General features: G+C 48.2%; 1 non-coding gene and 1 pseudogene across 1 annotated transcript; one reads left to right on the forward strand and one right to left on the reverse strand.

Moving 5' to 3' along the window:
• Positions 1-2,134: 2,134 nt before the first annotated feature.
• LOC116408550 lies at positions 2,135-2,289 on the forward strand (annotated as a pseudogene).
• Positions 2,290-9,557: 7,268 nt separating this feature from the next.
• On the reverse strand, positions 9,558-9,683 carry LOC116408517. Its single transcript, XR_004221020.1, has one exon. It is a non-coding gene; the product is annotated as a U4atac minor spliceosomal RNA (small nuclear RNA).
• Between the last annotated feature and the right edge of the window lie 3,477 nt (positions 9,684-13,160).

A 13,160-nucleotide genomic window follows, 5' to 3' on the forward strand; every position in this document is an offset into this window, starting at 1 on the left:
TAAAATAGAGAGCCATTAAACGGTCAGTGGTCAGTGGTCAGTGGTCAGTGGTCAGTGGTCAGTGGTCAGTGGTCAGTGGTCAGTGGTCAGTGGTCAGTGGTCAGTGGTCAGTGGTCAGTGGTCAGTGGTCAGTGGTCAGTGGTCAGTGGTCAGTGGTCAGTTAGGGCGAGCCCCTACACCCACGACCCCCAGGCCAAAAGGCACTTAGGTGCAAGGGTCAATGGGAACCTTCACACAAAGGCTAGGGCGCACCCCTTTATCCCACGACCCCCAGGCCAAAAGGCACTTAGGTGCAAGGGTCAATGGGAACCTTCACACAAAGGCTAGGGCGCACCCCTTTATCCCACGACCCCCAGGCCAAAAGGCACTTAGGTGCAAGGGTCAATGGGAACCTTCACACAAAGGCTAGGGTGAGCCCCTTTATCCCACGACCCCCAGGCCAAAAGGCACTTAGGTGCAAGGGTCAATGGGAACCTTCACACAATGGCTAGGGCAAGCCCCTTTATCCCCCAGGCACCAGGCCAAAAGGGTCATTAACTCACCTTCACCTGAAGGTTAGGGAGAGCCCCTTTATCTAAACACACAGCGCAAAAGGCACAAAGGTTGTTGGTTTCACATTCACCCAAAGGCTTGTAAGAGCCCCTTTATCCCTGACCCACAGGCCAAAAGGCACAAAGGTTGTTGGCTTCACATTCACCCAAAGGCTTATAAAAACCCCTTTATCCCTGACCCACAGGCCAAAAGGCACTAAGGGGCAAGGATCATTGGATTCACCTTTGCCTGAAGACTACACTTGTTCATACAGTTATAAAACATCCCTTAGACCTACTACAGTACCCCCAGCATGTGCCCAGTCCATTCACCATGGGGGAAAAGGCAGAAGGTCTATAGGCAAAACCCCACGCTAAGTACAGGGAAACCATTGCACAGACACTATATACCTTCCCAGGCATGCTGATTTGCATATGCAAAGTGACTGATTTTAGGGTGCCCCATTGCACAGCTCTGTCGGGGGGGGGTACGGCCATATTGAAGTTTCCTATAGAAGGAATAGCATTTTTCCCCCTTCTCTAAATTCTCCACCTTAGAGACAAAGATATGCCTGGATTTCCCCTGAAATAAACAACACAATTAGACCCTGACAAATTCACTGACATAATCACAGTAACATTGCTTGTGGCATCTCTTCGCTCCCCCATAACTAGAGATGTAGCGAACTGTTCGCCGGAGAACTAATTCGCACGAAAATCGGGTGTTCGCAAGTTCGCGAACTTTTAGCGATGTTCGCAATTTTGGGTTCGCCTTAGCTGGAGCCAAATTTTGACCTCTCACCCCAGAGCCAGCAGATACATGGCAGCCAATCAGGCAGCTCTCCCTCCTGGACCACCCCCGGACCACTCCCTTCCATATATAAACCGAAGCCCAGCAGCCATTTTACATTCTGCCTGTGTGTGCTTGTTGAGTTAGCATAGGGAGAGAGCTGTGCAGAGATTTGAGGGACAGTTTAGGTAGCTTTGCTGACTAGTAATCTACTTTCTACTGCTCTGTTTTAGCACATAGGGAGAGAGCTGTGCAGGGATTTGAGGGACAGTTTAGGTAGCTTTGCTGACTAGTAATCTACTTTCTACTGCTCTGTATGTAGCTGCTGGGGACAGCTGTCCTGCTGATCTCATCTGCTGTAACCCAATAGTCCTTGTAAAAGCAGTTTATTACACAAGTTTAGAAATGTAGTGTGATTTCTGCCCTTTACAGCACAAAACGCAACGTTGTGTCAACAACGTATTTTTCAGAGAAATTTTTGCCCTTGATCCCCCTCCTGCATGTCACTGCCCAGGTCGTGGCACCCTTGAAACAACTTTAAAATCAGTTTTCTGGCCAGAAATGGCTTTTCTAGGTTTTAAAGTTCCCCTTCTCATTGAAGTCTATGGGGTTCGCAAAGTTTGCAAAAGTTCGCATCTTTTGGCAGAAGTTCGCGAACGGGTTCGCAAACTTTTTTTCTGAGGTTCGCTACATCTCTACCCATAACTTCCTGCCTTCCCAGCAGGTCCGACCTCAGCTTCATGGGGTTTGGCCTGGAGGGAATGTGCCATTGTGCTTGCTGTACTAGTGATTGGCAAGTTAAAGGGGATGTAAGAGCTCTGCGCAGGGGCAGTATCATAGCCAATGAGGTCAAACCGAGGTGTGATTATTGCTAATTGTGATGAAGCTGAAGCTTGATGAAAGCGGAGGGGCTGTGTTCCCATTAGGGAACTGCTGGCTTATTTTTTGTCGGGGGCTTCGCACATGCTCATTATGCCTAATCATGCTTCACTTCCTTTGCCCCAGCCATTAGGCGGTTGGGAAGTATTTTTCTTTTATTCCTTCCAGCTGCCAGCTGGAGCCTTACCAAGGCAAGATTTGTGCACCCTGGATAGGTGTCATTGTCCTTTAGGCTTGACCCTAGGCCAAGACTTGGTGGGTCTCACCCTAGCTTCAGCGAAGGTGGATCTGCCCACACATGCTGTTCATTGGCAAAAGCCTTGGACACATGAGCATCAGAGCCCATACCTTCAGGTACGACTCACAGGCATAAGAACTGAAGCAACATTCCCAAACACAGAAAACATCCCCACACAGATTATGTAGAAGATCCAGCCCAGCAGCCCTCTCCCCCCACTGATACAAACCCCCTTGCACTTAGGGAGACTATCTTTAGAGACATGCAAATGTGCAGTTGTTACACCATGCAGCCATATTAGGATTCTGTAGAACTACAGCTGAAGAAACAAACATTCTGCGGGTTCCCCACACTCTCACTTTCCAAATTGCAGGAGTCTCGGGGCTGGAATATGAAGCAACCCCCTCAAATCCCCAGCAGTAAAGAGAGGAGATGGTTTAGCTCTATTAGCCGGACTACACACTTCATGCACAGCAAGATTTTTGTTCCCACTTTGCACGTCCATTGACTCCCCCACCTTATCCCCAGCCATGTCCCAGACAATCTCTCCAGGGATATTTCCATCAGAAAGTGGACTCACAGAACTTCCAATCAAGAATTCCTCCAATACACCTGCAGTTTGGCTCCCATCATGGGCCCAACCCCCTTCCACTGTATGCCCCTCCCCCACACTCTCCAGTGTAGCCCCCTCAGCTGTTGGCTCAATCACAGGGAATAATTCAGTTTCAGCAACAACATTTTCAGAATTGTCCCTCAGAGACAGCCCCCCCATATTCCCCTCACCCCTTCAGCCTCAGGGGGTTCAGCCCTTCTCACAATCCCTGCATAGGGCACCCCAGCTGCTCAAACTCTGGGGCAGTTTCTAGCCGGATGCTCCTGGCTTCCCCATATATCCCACCACCTTGGCTGTATGCAAGCACCAGCTTCATGGCCCACATTAGCACAATTGCCCCAGCACTTACCCTTAGGGCAGGCATCACGGATATGGCCATAAGTAAAACCTTGCCTACACTACTTGGGTACCAGGGTAATACACAAAACACCTGTTCCCAGCAATAGAAACATTTGCCGGAGGGTGTTTAACCCCTCCAATGCCATTCAGGTCAGGCCTGAGCTTCACCCAAAATTTCAGCTTTCCATTAAATATTTTAAGCAGTTGGTTTGCCTTATACCTCCTTTAATTTTACTGCAGTACTTTTTCGAAAAGGCCAGAATCAGGTCCTAATCCATAAATGGGTTAAACATGTACAGAATAAGAGATTGTTTCTCCATAAAGTATAGCGGGAGCACATCAAAACCTCTAAAGGAGCCATGTTTCATGTTAAATCTTTCAAAAATATCCCCACACACAGATACATTATATAATCACATCATACGATCTAAGCAATATATAATCCTGCCGGCAGAAAATGTCTTTTACCTGAAGCTCAAATTCTGTCATTTTTATCTCTTTCCCAAAAGATCCCAACCCAACTCCAGCCCCACATACAGACTTCCCCTGAAAATGTAGAATTTAACTTGCAGACACAGTCTCCTTCATTTCTATTATGCAAGAATTACAGCACAAGCCAAAACAAAGTTTGCTGAGCAGACTGGGGGTTCCATACACAGCCTGGGGGTGCCATGCAGCTTGGGGGTGCCATACAGACTGGGGGTGCCATACACAGCCTGTTTATAATAGTGAGACACAAACTCTGAGCTCAGTGTCAGTCACTTTGCAAATCAGCATGCCTGGGAAGGAACATAGTGTTTGTGCAGAGGTTCCCCTGTACATGTTGTTCTGCCTATACACCTACTGGCACAGTTTGGCCTCTCCCCGTGTGTAATGCACACACACCCCCATGCAACTGCTTCATAAACAGTTTGGGAGAAGTTATTGGGCTGTTGTGTGGTTGTACATGTAATCCTAGCCTCACCACTTCTGGCACTGACAGTGTTACACTCCACGTGTGGCGCTTACCTGATGGCACGGGACAAACCTGAATCACTCCGCAGTGGTATTGGGAGAGACTGGGTACCTGGTACTTATTAGCACAGCGCCACCTAGTGGGATCTGGGAGTGCACCTACGGGTGGCCCCACTAGGAACAATAATAATGCACACACAGTACTTGATAAACGAAATAACTTTTATCTGAAATAAAGGGGAAACTAATACATATAACACTCCTAACAAAATGGCAATAAGGGCCTTACTAACTAGCTTTGCCAGCGCAAGCTGTCTCACTAACTGTGTAACGTCCTTTAGCTCAGTCCAAAGGAAACAGTTTATATAGTTTAAATCTTCAAGCGCTCCTTTATTACTGTCACTTTAATGATACTCACTCCAGGGATCTCTGTGGATGCTTCACACAGAACCTTCAGGCGAGTCCAGCACTTACAGACATGCAGTGCAACTACCAGCCCCTTTAGCTACTCAGATGGGCTCCCCCTGCAGGCGAGTCCGGCACCTACAGACCTGCAGTGAGACTACTAGCCCCTTTAGCTACTCAGATGGGCTCCCCCTGCAGGCGAGTCCAGCACTCACAGCCATGCAGTGAGACTACTAGCCCCTTTAGCTACTCAGATGGGATTCCCCTGCAGGTGTTTGTTCCTCCAGTCAGGACTCCTCACAGGATCTCTGTCTCTCCAGGTAGCGGATCTGCCTTCCCTGTACCAGCCTGTGCCAAAGGCCAGCTTCTTCTTGTGCTGCTCCTCTCTCTGAGCCCACGTGCAGCTCCTGGAGCTCTGGGACTTTCTCTCTCCTCCCTCTGGCTTCCTCTCCCAGGCTGCTTTGCAACTTCCGGCAGCCCTGAGCTTGCTGTTCACCTTGTTGCTAGGCAGCAGCTCACAGCACAAAGTCTCAGTGCCGGCTCCCCTACAGGGAACAGCAGCAGGAGGGGGGTAAATGCAGGGACCCAGCACTACCTCCCTACATTTTCCCCCTGCTTGAATGGGCAACGTCCTCGCTTGCCCTTTCTCACCATTCTTATTCTCCCTAACCTTTGGGGGAGATACACAGGGGAAAGCTTTCTCACTAACTGCCCTGACACTTCCCCTGCCTGAAGGTCTACGCATTCCCAGGCCCAGTCTCTTACTTTTATTGGGGGTGCCAGAGTGCTCAGAGACCATCCTCGTGCCACAGGATTTCTCTTCACAAATATCCACTTCACATGGGAAAGATGTCACATATACATCAGTGAAGTCTTCATTCCGTCCCCAGTCACAGGTGAGGGAAGTATGACCATACCAACCACAGGTGTAACACTTCACCTGATTACGTCTCTTCCGATACCTCTTTTGGGGTGGCTTCCTCACAGCACAGCCATATGAAATAACTTCTGTAGCTGCAGCATTTTCACGTTGCGTCGGACAGTGTGGGGATATATGGCCCAACCGGCCACAACGGAAGCACTTTGGTGGGTCACCGCGAGCACCACCTGCTTTAGGAAATGAAGAGGGTCTAGACATAGTTGACCCCTCTTCCTTTTCAGACACACGAGCCTTGAGCTGAGCAACCTGTTTTTTTAACTCAGCAATTTCTTCCACTTTCTGCGAATCACTGGATGTCTTTTCAGAACCACGACTTTTCTTCTCTCGTCGCAGAACATTAACTTCCTCCTTTCGGATCTCACGGATCAGCTCCTGATAAGTTGGTTCTTTCTTTCCTCTGTAGAAAGATCTCAACATCACAGCTGTGGGGTCCAAAGATAAAGCCCCTCTGAATAACTGTTGTAGCCTCATAGAATCAACACGATCGGTAGCAATGATTCTTCGGCAAACAAGCAATTTTAGCATTTGCTGCAGTCGCTTCAAGTACTCAGACAGATTCTCTTTTTCTTTCTGCATGCAAGACTGAAATTTGTACAACATTTCAATTTCATCTTCCACCGGTCCATATGTATCTTCCAGTACTTCTATCAACTTCTCAGGACCATCTTGTGGGCACACCTCTCGGTGGAGCTTAATTAGGTCCAATGCAGGCCCTCGCAAACTCTCTTGGATCTTGCGACATAAAGCAGGGCCAGAGCCAGGCCAATCGGTAATAGCAACCAAAGCAGCATCTCTCCAGGCCTCAAAGGTCTCTTCACCTGGAGGAGTAGGTTCCATACCTGAGAATATTTTTAGTCTCTTATAATTTCCATTGTATGCCAGCTGTCTCAAATTCTCACCGACTTGGGCCAAGACTTCCACCAGCTGAGCTGCCTCAACAACATCACTTAGAGGTTGGCTCCTCCCAGCAGAGTTCAAACTTTCACATGATGCAGTGTATTTCAACTTTGTCTCAGGTATCACATCAAACAGTGTTTTAGTCACTGGACTGTGACCAGCAGCAGGTATCTGTGGGGTGCCACTGCACAGGGGATTTGGATTCTCCAGATCGCCTCCCACTTCATCCTCACTGTCACTAAGTTCCTTCTCCTCAGGGACATCCGGTAAGACAATTTGCCAGTAACCATGGTCTTCCGCCTGTACACCACGTGCACATGTTTCTCTGTTAATCTCACCAGGACTATCCACAAGCACATTTAAGAGGATGCCATCTGGGTCTCGTCGCGAAGCTACCACTCTAGGTCTATAAATAGATCCATCTGCATCGAGGATCTTGTAAATAAATTCCTCTTTTGTTTTTGGTATCATAGGGCCCACTACAGCAGTCTTTTTCGGGTTTAGGCCCAAACTCTTGCACCAGTCCAGAACACTCTGGGGACTCTCAGTAGATGACGCCATCTTGTTTCACTTTCGGTGCAACCAGGTCCCAGCCGAATCTCAGCAGTGCCTCCAAAATGTAACCCTATCCTCACCACTTCTGGTACTTTTGACAGTGTTACACTCCACGTGTGGCGCTTACCTGATGGCACGGGACAAACCTGAATCACTCCGCAGTGGTATTGGGAGAGACTGGGTACCTGGTACTTATTAGCGCAGTGCCTCCACCTAGTGGGATCCGGGAGTGCACCTACGGGGACCCCACTAGGAACAATAATAATGCACACACAGTACTTGATAAACGAAATAACTTTTATCTGAAATAAAGGGGAAACTAATACACATAACACTCCTAACAAAGTGGCAATAAGGGCCTTACTAACTACCCCTGCCCGCACAAGCTGTCTCACTAACTATGTAACGTCCTTTAGCTCAGTCCAAAGGAAAGTTTATATACTTTAATCTTCAAGCGCTCCTTTATTACTGTCACTTTAATGATACTCACTCCAGGGATCTCTTTGGGTGATTCACACAGAATCTTCAGGCGAGTCCGGCACCTACAGCCATGCAGTGCGACTACTAGCCCCTTTAGCTACTCAGATGGGCTCCCCCTGCAGGTGTTTGTTCCTCCAGTCAGGACTCCTCACAGGATCTCTGTCTCTCCAGGTACAGGGTCTGCCTTCCCTGTACCAGCCTGTTCCAAAGGCCAGCTTCTCTTTGTGCAGCTCCTCTCTCTGAGCCCACGTGCAGCTTCTGGAGCTCTGGGACTTTCTGTCTCCTCCCTCTGGCTTCCTCTCCCAGGCTGCTTTGCAACTTCCGGCAGCCCTGAGCTTGCTGTTCACCTTGTTGCTAGGCAGCAGCTCACAGCACAAAGTCTCAGTGCCAGCTCCCCTACAGGGAACAGCAGCAGGAGGGGGGTAAGTGCAGGGACCCAGCACTACCTCCCTACAAACATAAAAGAAAAAAAAGAAAAAAAAAGCCTCAGTGCTAAAGCTAATATTATTTTGTACCTTAGCCATGGGGGGCATAAATATAGAGGCTAAAAGGCCCGCGCTTGAGGTGAGTATGGCAAATATCTCCACACACACAGTGTTTTTGCCTTTGGTGCTCAGATAGGCCGGGATCATTGTGATCCAAACACTGCAGAAGAGCAGCATGCTGAAAGTGATGTACTTGGCCTCATTAAAACTGTCCGGTAAGCTCCGAGCTAAAAATGCTAAAACAAAACTAACAGCTGCCAGAAGCCCCATATACCCAATAACTGAGTAAAAGCCAATAGCTGAGCCCTCATTGCACTGAATGATGATGGTTCCAGGGGAAGTGTGAATGTCCAGTTCCTGAAAGGGAGGAGAAATGGCCAACCAAGTCATGCAGATGATTATTTGAATGGATGAGCAGAACAAGACTACAGAATTGGACAATTTGACTCCCAGCCATTTTCTCCATGAGCTCCCTGGCTTGGTGGCTTTGAAAGCAACACAAACCATGATAGTCTTGGCCAGGAGAGAAGAGACAGCTATGGAGAAGGTGATTCCAAAAGTGATGATGCGCAGCATGCAGGTTATATCCACAGGGCGACCGAGGAACAGAAACACACTGAGGAAGCTCAGCTTGATGGAGACAAGGAGGAGGAAGCTCAGGCTCCGGTTGTTGGCTCTCACTATGGGGGAGTCCCAGTTTGCAATAAAAACTCCTAATATTCCCAGAGTTATAAAGAAAATAAGAACAGAGGTGGATGAAAAAATCACAGAAATCCCATCATCAGTGCACGAGATAAATCGTTCTGTTCCTGCAATAAATTTATTTTTTTCTCTCATTGGGCCATTCCATGTCTGGGCATCTGATGCAGTTCTTATTATCTGTAACAATAACAAAACAAATGCAAAATAAAATATATTTGGTTATCGGTGATAAACGATTAAAAGAATAAAATTAAGAGTGTACTTACTAATGCTAGCACTGCGCTACGAATACTGTCACTTACAATTAGGATCATTTTGTAGGTAAATGAACACAAATCCCAGCACTAAAGCTGCCCCACTGCGCCCCCTAGTCCTATAGAAGTTGATAAAAAAACATAATTTTACATGGAAACCAATTCACCAATGAGAATTCTACCAAAAACTTAATTAAAGATACAAGAGAAGTGACCAATGAGAATGCTGATTCCCAGCACTGTGTCAGGCCCCTTGCTGGTACCTTACATATAGAGATAATGATGGCATTTTCCCGTCATTATATGGCACAGGAATCAGACATGGGGATAAAGGGACAGACTTGTTCAGTGCTGGGAAACTGTGCTTATTGCTCCCAACTCCAATTGCAGGAACAGAGAACAGGGAGCCGGATTTACTCACATCAGCTGGGATTCTCATTGGAGGAATGCTTTGCATATTAATGTAATAGTTCATCTGATTTTTGTACAAACTTATGGTTCCAAAAATTGCACCTTCCTACTGTGGGAACAGCAGTGGCGCCAAAGTGTTGTCAGTGGTGTTAGCAGTACTACTCTCACTACTCGCTCATTGAGCAGCCACTCACCCCAAGACAAGGATGGTTATCAGCTGCAATATTGGATTTATTGGGGGTAAAAAGGCAAATCTTGTTCTAGTCGGGGAGACTTTGCCTGTTGTTTCCAGCTGATATGTAAGGGGGTAAATCATGATTTAAACCCAACCATGATGCTGATGCTACAAAGGTTACCCAAAAAAATAATTATAGATGCAAGAAAATTTACCAATGAGAATTCTACTAAATAATAACTTCATTATAAATGCAGAAGGAGTGACCAATGGGAATGCTGATTCCCAGCACTGTGTCAGGCCCCTTGCTGGTACCTTACATATAGAGATAATGATGCCATTTTTCCCGTCATTATATGGCACAGGAATCAGACATGGGGATAAAGGGACAGACTTGTTCAGTGCTGGGAAACTGTGCTTATTGCTCCCAACTCCAATTGCAGGAACAGAGAACAGGGAGCCGGATTTACTCACATCAGCTGGGATTCTCATTGGAGGATTCTTTTGCATATCAATGCTGCCAATGCGGGCACTGGGGAGCCTGAAAAGTTTTATTGTGCAATATTGCTTTAAGAATCCAAACCTGATGTTGCTGGACTTCAGCTCCCAGCATGCCTCACCCTTCATTATATGTTACATTATTCTGGGATTTGTAGTCCGGCAACAGCTGAGTAAAGTTTGGTTGAGCTGTGCAGCAGGGTTTAGTGTCCCTTTAAGACTTCAGTTTGGCCAAATTCAAAAGCTGAATCCTATATAACTTCTAGATATCAAAATTTGTTTATATAAAATAGAGAGCAATTAAACCAGTGGTCAGTGGTCAGTGGTCAGTGAATGGCTAGGGCGAGCCCCTACACCCACGACCCCCAGGCCAAAAGGCACTTAGGTGCAAGGGTCAATGGGAACCTTCACACAAAGGCTAGGGCGCACCCCTTTATCCCACGACCCCCAGGCCAAAAGGCACTTAGGTGCAAGGGTCAATGGGAACCTTCACACAAAGGCTAGGGTGAGCCCCTTTATCCCACGACCCCCAGGCCAAAAGGCACTTAGGTGCAAGGGTCAATTTTTTTATTGAAAAATATACTTTATTATATATATATAATATAAATATACAAAAAACAAACATTTTCTCTTTGCATTCATTCATTACTTTGCATTATACTTTCAAAATAAAGCAATGGAGGTGGGGGGGAGTGGATGGGGGGTGGGAGATGGGGAAAGGGATGTGGAATTTGAAACGCCCAAAGCTTTATTTTCCACTTAAACTTGGACAACAAGGGAGGGATGGGGAGAAGGAGAGGGTTAGTTAGTCCTCTTCTTCCTCAAGGCTGTCCCGGATGTTGTAGTCCCGGAGCAGACTGTGAATCAGTCTGCGGCAGTCTTGGATTGACATCCTCTCTCTCCTCAGAATGAGGCAGTTCCTGGAATACCATAAAACGTCCTTAAAACTGTTCATAAGGCGCCAGGCTTCCTGAATTGCCCCCTCCGTGTGAGTACCCTGAAAAAGCCCATAAAGCACCGCATGGTGCGTAAGCAAGTTCCTGGGCACACAGTCTTTGAGTTCATGTTCCAGGGCATCAAGCAGGACCTGAGCAAATTGGCAATCCCAAAAGGTGTGCAAAGATGTTTCCTCATAAAGGATGCACCGTGGGCAATGCCGGTGCCTGCACAGGTTACGGGCATGCATGAAGGTTCTGAGGGGAAGCCCCCCCCGGATAGCCATCCACGACATGTCCTTGTGCTTGTTGGTCAGGCTGTCTGAAGAAACATTCCCCCAAACAACCTTTGCTGTGTCCTCTGGGAGCCCTGGAATAGACTCCGTCTTGTCTTTGGCTCTGATCAACTTGTGGATTGTCTTTGGTTTCCACAAATCGGGCTTGACTCCCTCCAGTTGGTGTTCCCTCACAAACTTTGTAACATCCAGGTAAAACCAAGGGGTGTTCCAGTTGTAAGGGTAGGAGCTGTCCCACTTGTTCCACCCCAGCGAACGCCAAAGTGGAAGAAGAAAAAAACGGGACATGGAGCTGCCAACAGAGTCCTTTTCTTTGCCGGTGATCGTCTGGCGGATGCAGTTACACACGAAGAAACTCCTCAGCAGGGTGGGGATGTCAGGGACTCCTTTTCTACCTTTGCAGGGGGCCTTGTACATAACTGACCGCTTTACTCTGTCCATCTTGGAGCCCCAGATGAAGTGGAAGACTGCCCTTGTGATGGCCCTGCAGACCGTAGCCAGCGGAGGCCATGCTTGGGCCATGTACTGCAGGACAGGAAGAATCTCATTCCGCAGCACCAGTGTCTTCCCTTCGATGGTGAGGTCTCTGAGACTCCAGAGGCCAATCTTTTGTCTGACCTTTGCCATTCTTTCCTCCCAGCACTTCAGGGCAGCGCCCTCACCGCCAAACCAGACTCCGAGGATCTTAATGAAGTCGGCTTTGATGGAAAAGGGGACGTTGTCAGAAGCCAGGTTCCAGTCTCCGAAGAGGAGGGTCTCTGACTTCCCGCAGTTGACTTTGGCTCCTGAAGCTTTGCTGAAGTCCTCGCAGGTCTGGACGAGCGATCTCACCGACTGCTGATCGGCGCAGAAGACGGTCACGTCGTCCATGTACAGCGAGCACTTGATCTGGGATCTGGCAGGTCCTGGTGCGGTGATCCCTCTGATCTCTGGATTCCGTCGGATGCACTCGGCGAAGAGCTCTATGCAACAGACAAAAAGAAGAGGTGAAAGAGGGCAGCCTTGTCTGACCCCAGAGAGGACAGGGAAGAGGTCAGTTTTCCAGCCGTTCACCAACACCAAGCTGAAAATATCACGGTACATTAGACTGACATAAGAACAAAACATTTCACCCAGCCCAAACCTACGCAGGACCTTGTTCATAAAGACGTGGGACACACGATCAAAGGCTTTTTCCTGATCAAGACTGACCAGGGCCGCGTGTACACGGCGGTCCTTGATGTAGTGCACCGTGTCCCTAATGAGAGCAAGGCTGTCTGCAATCCTGCGCTCGGGAATACCGCAGGTTTGGTCCGGATGGACGATCTGTCCGATGACAGTCTTTAGCCGGTTGGCTAGTACCTTGGCGAGGATCTTGTAGTCCACATTCAGGAGAGAGATGGGCCGCCAATTTTTAAGGTCGCATCTATCCCCCTTCTGCTTATACAAGATCGTGATCATTCCTTCCCTCAGCGACTGAGGCATTTTGCCCTCCACGGCCATCTCCTCGTACAGCTCGAGCAGGTCCGGGCCAATGAGGTCCCACAGCGCTACATAGAGCTCCGCTGGGAGACCGTCACTGCCCGGGGTCCTGTCTCGCCTAAAGGATTTGGCAGCAGAGTGCAACTCCTCCAAGGCCAAGGGGGCATTGGTGGCTGAAAGACCTGCAGGATCAATAAGGTTAGTGATACCTGACAGGAACTTCTCAGCCGATGTTTCGTCTGTTTCCTTTTCCTTGTAGAGGGAGCTGTAGTAGTCTGTGACCACTTCCATCACTCCCTCCTTACCTGACTTCAGGGTGCCTG

This window comes from Xenopus tropicalis, chromosome 1 (genome assembly GCF_000004195.4).
Source record: "Xenopus tropicalis strain Nigerian chromosome 1, UCB_Xtro_10.0, whole genome shotgun sequence".
NCBI lineage: Eukaryota > Metazoa > Chordata > Amphibia > Anura > Pipidae > Xenopus > Xenopus tropicalis.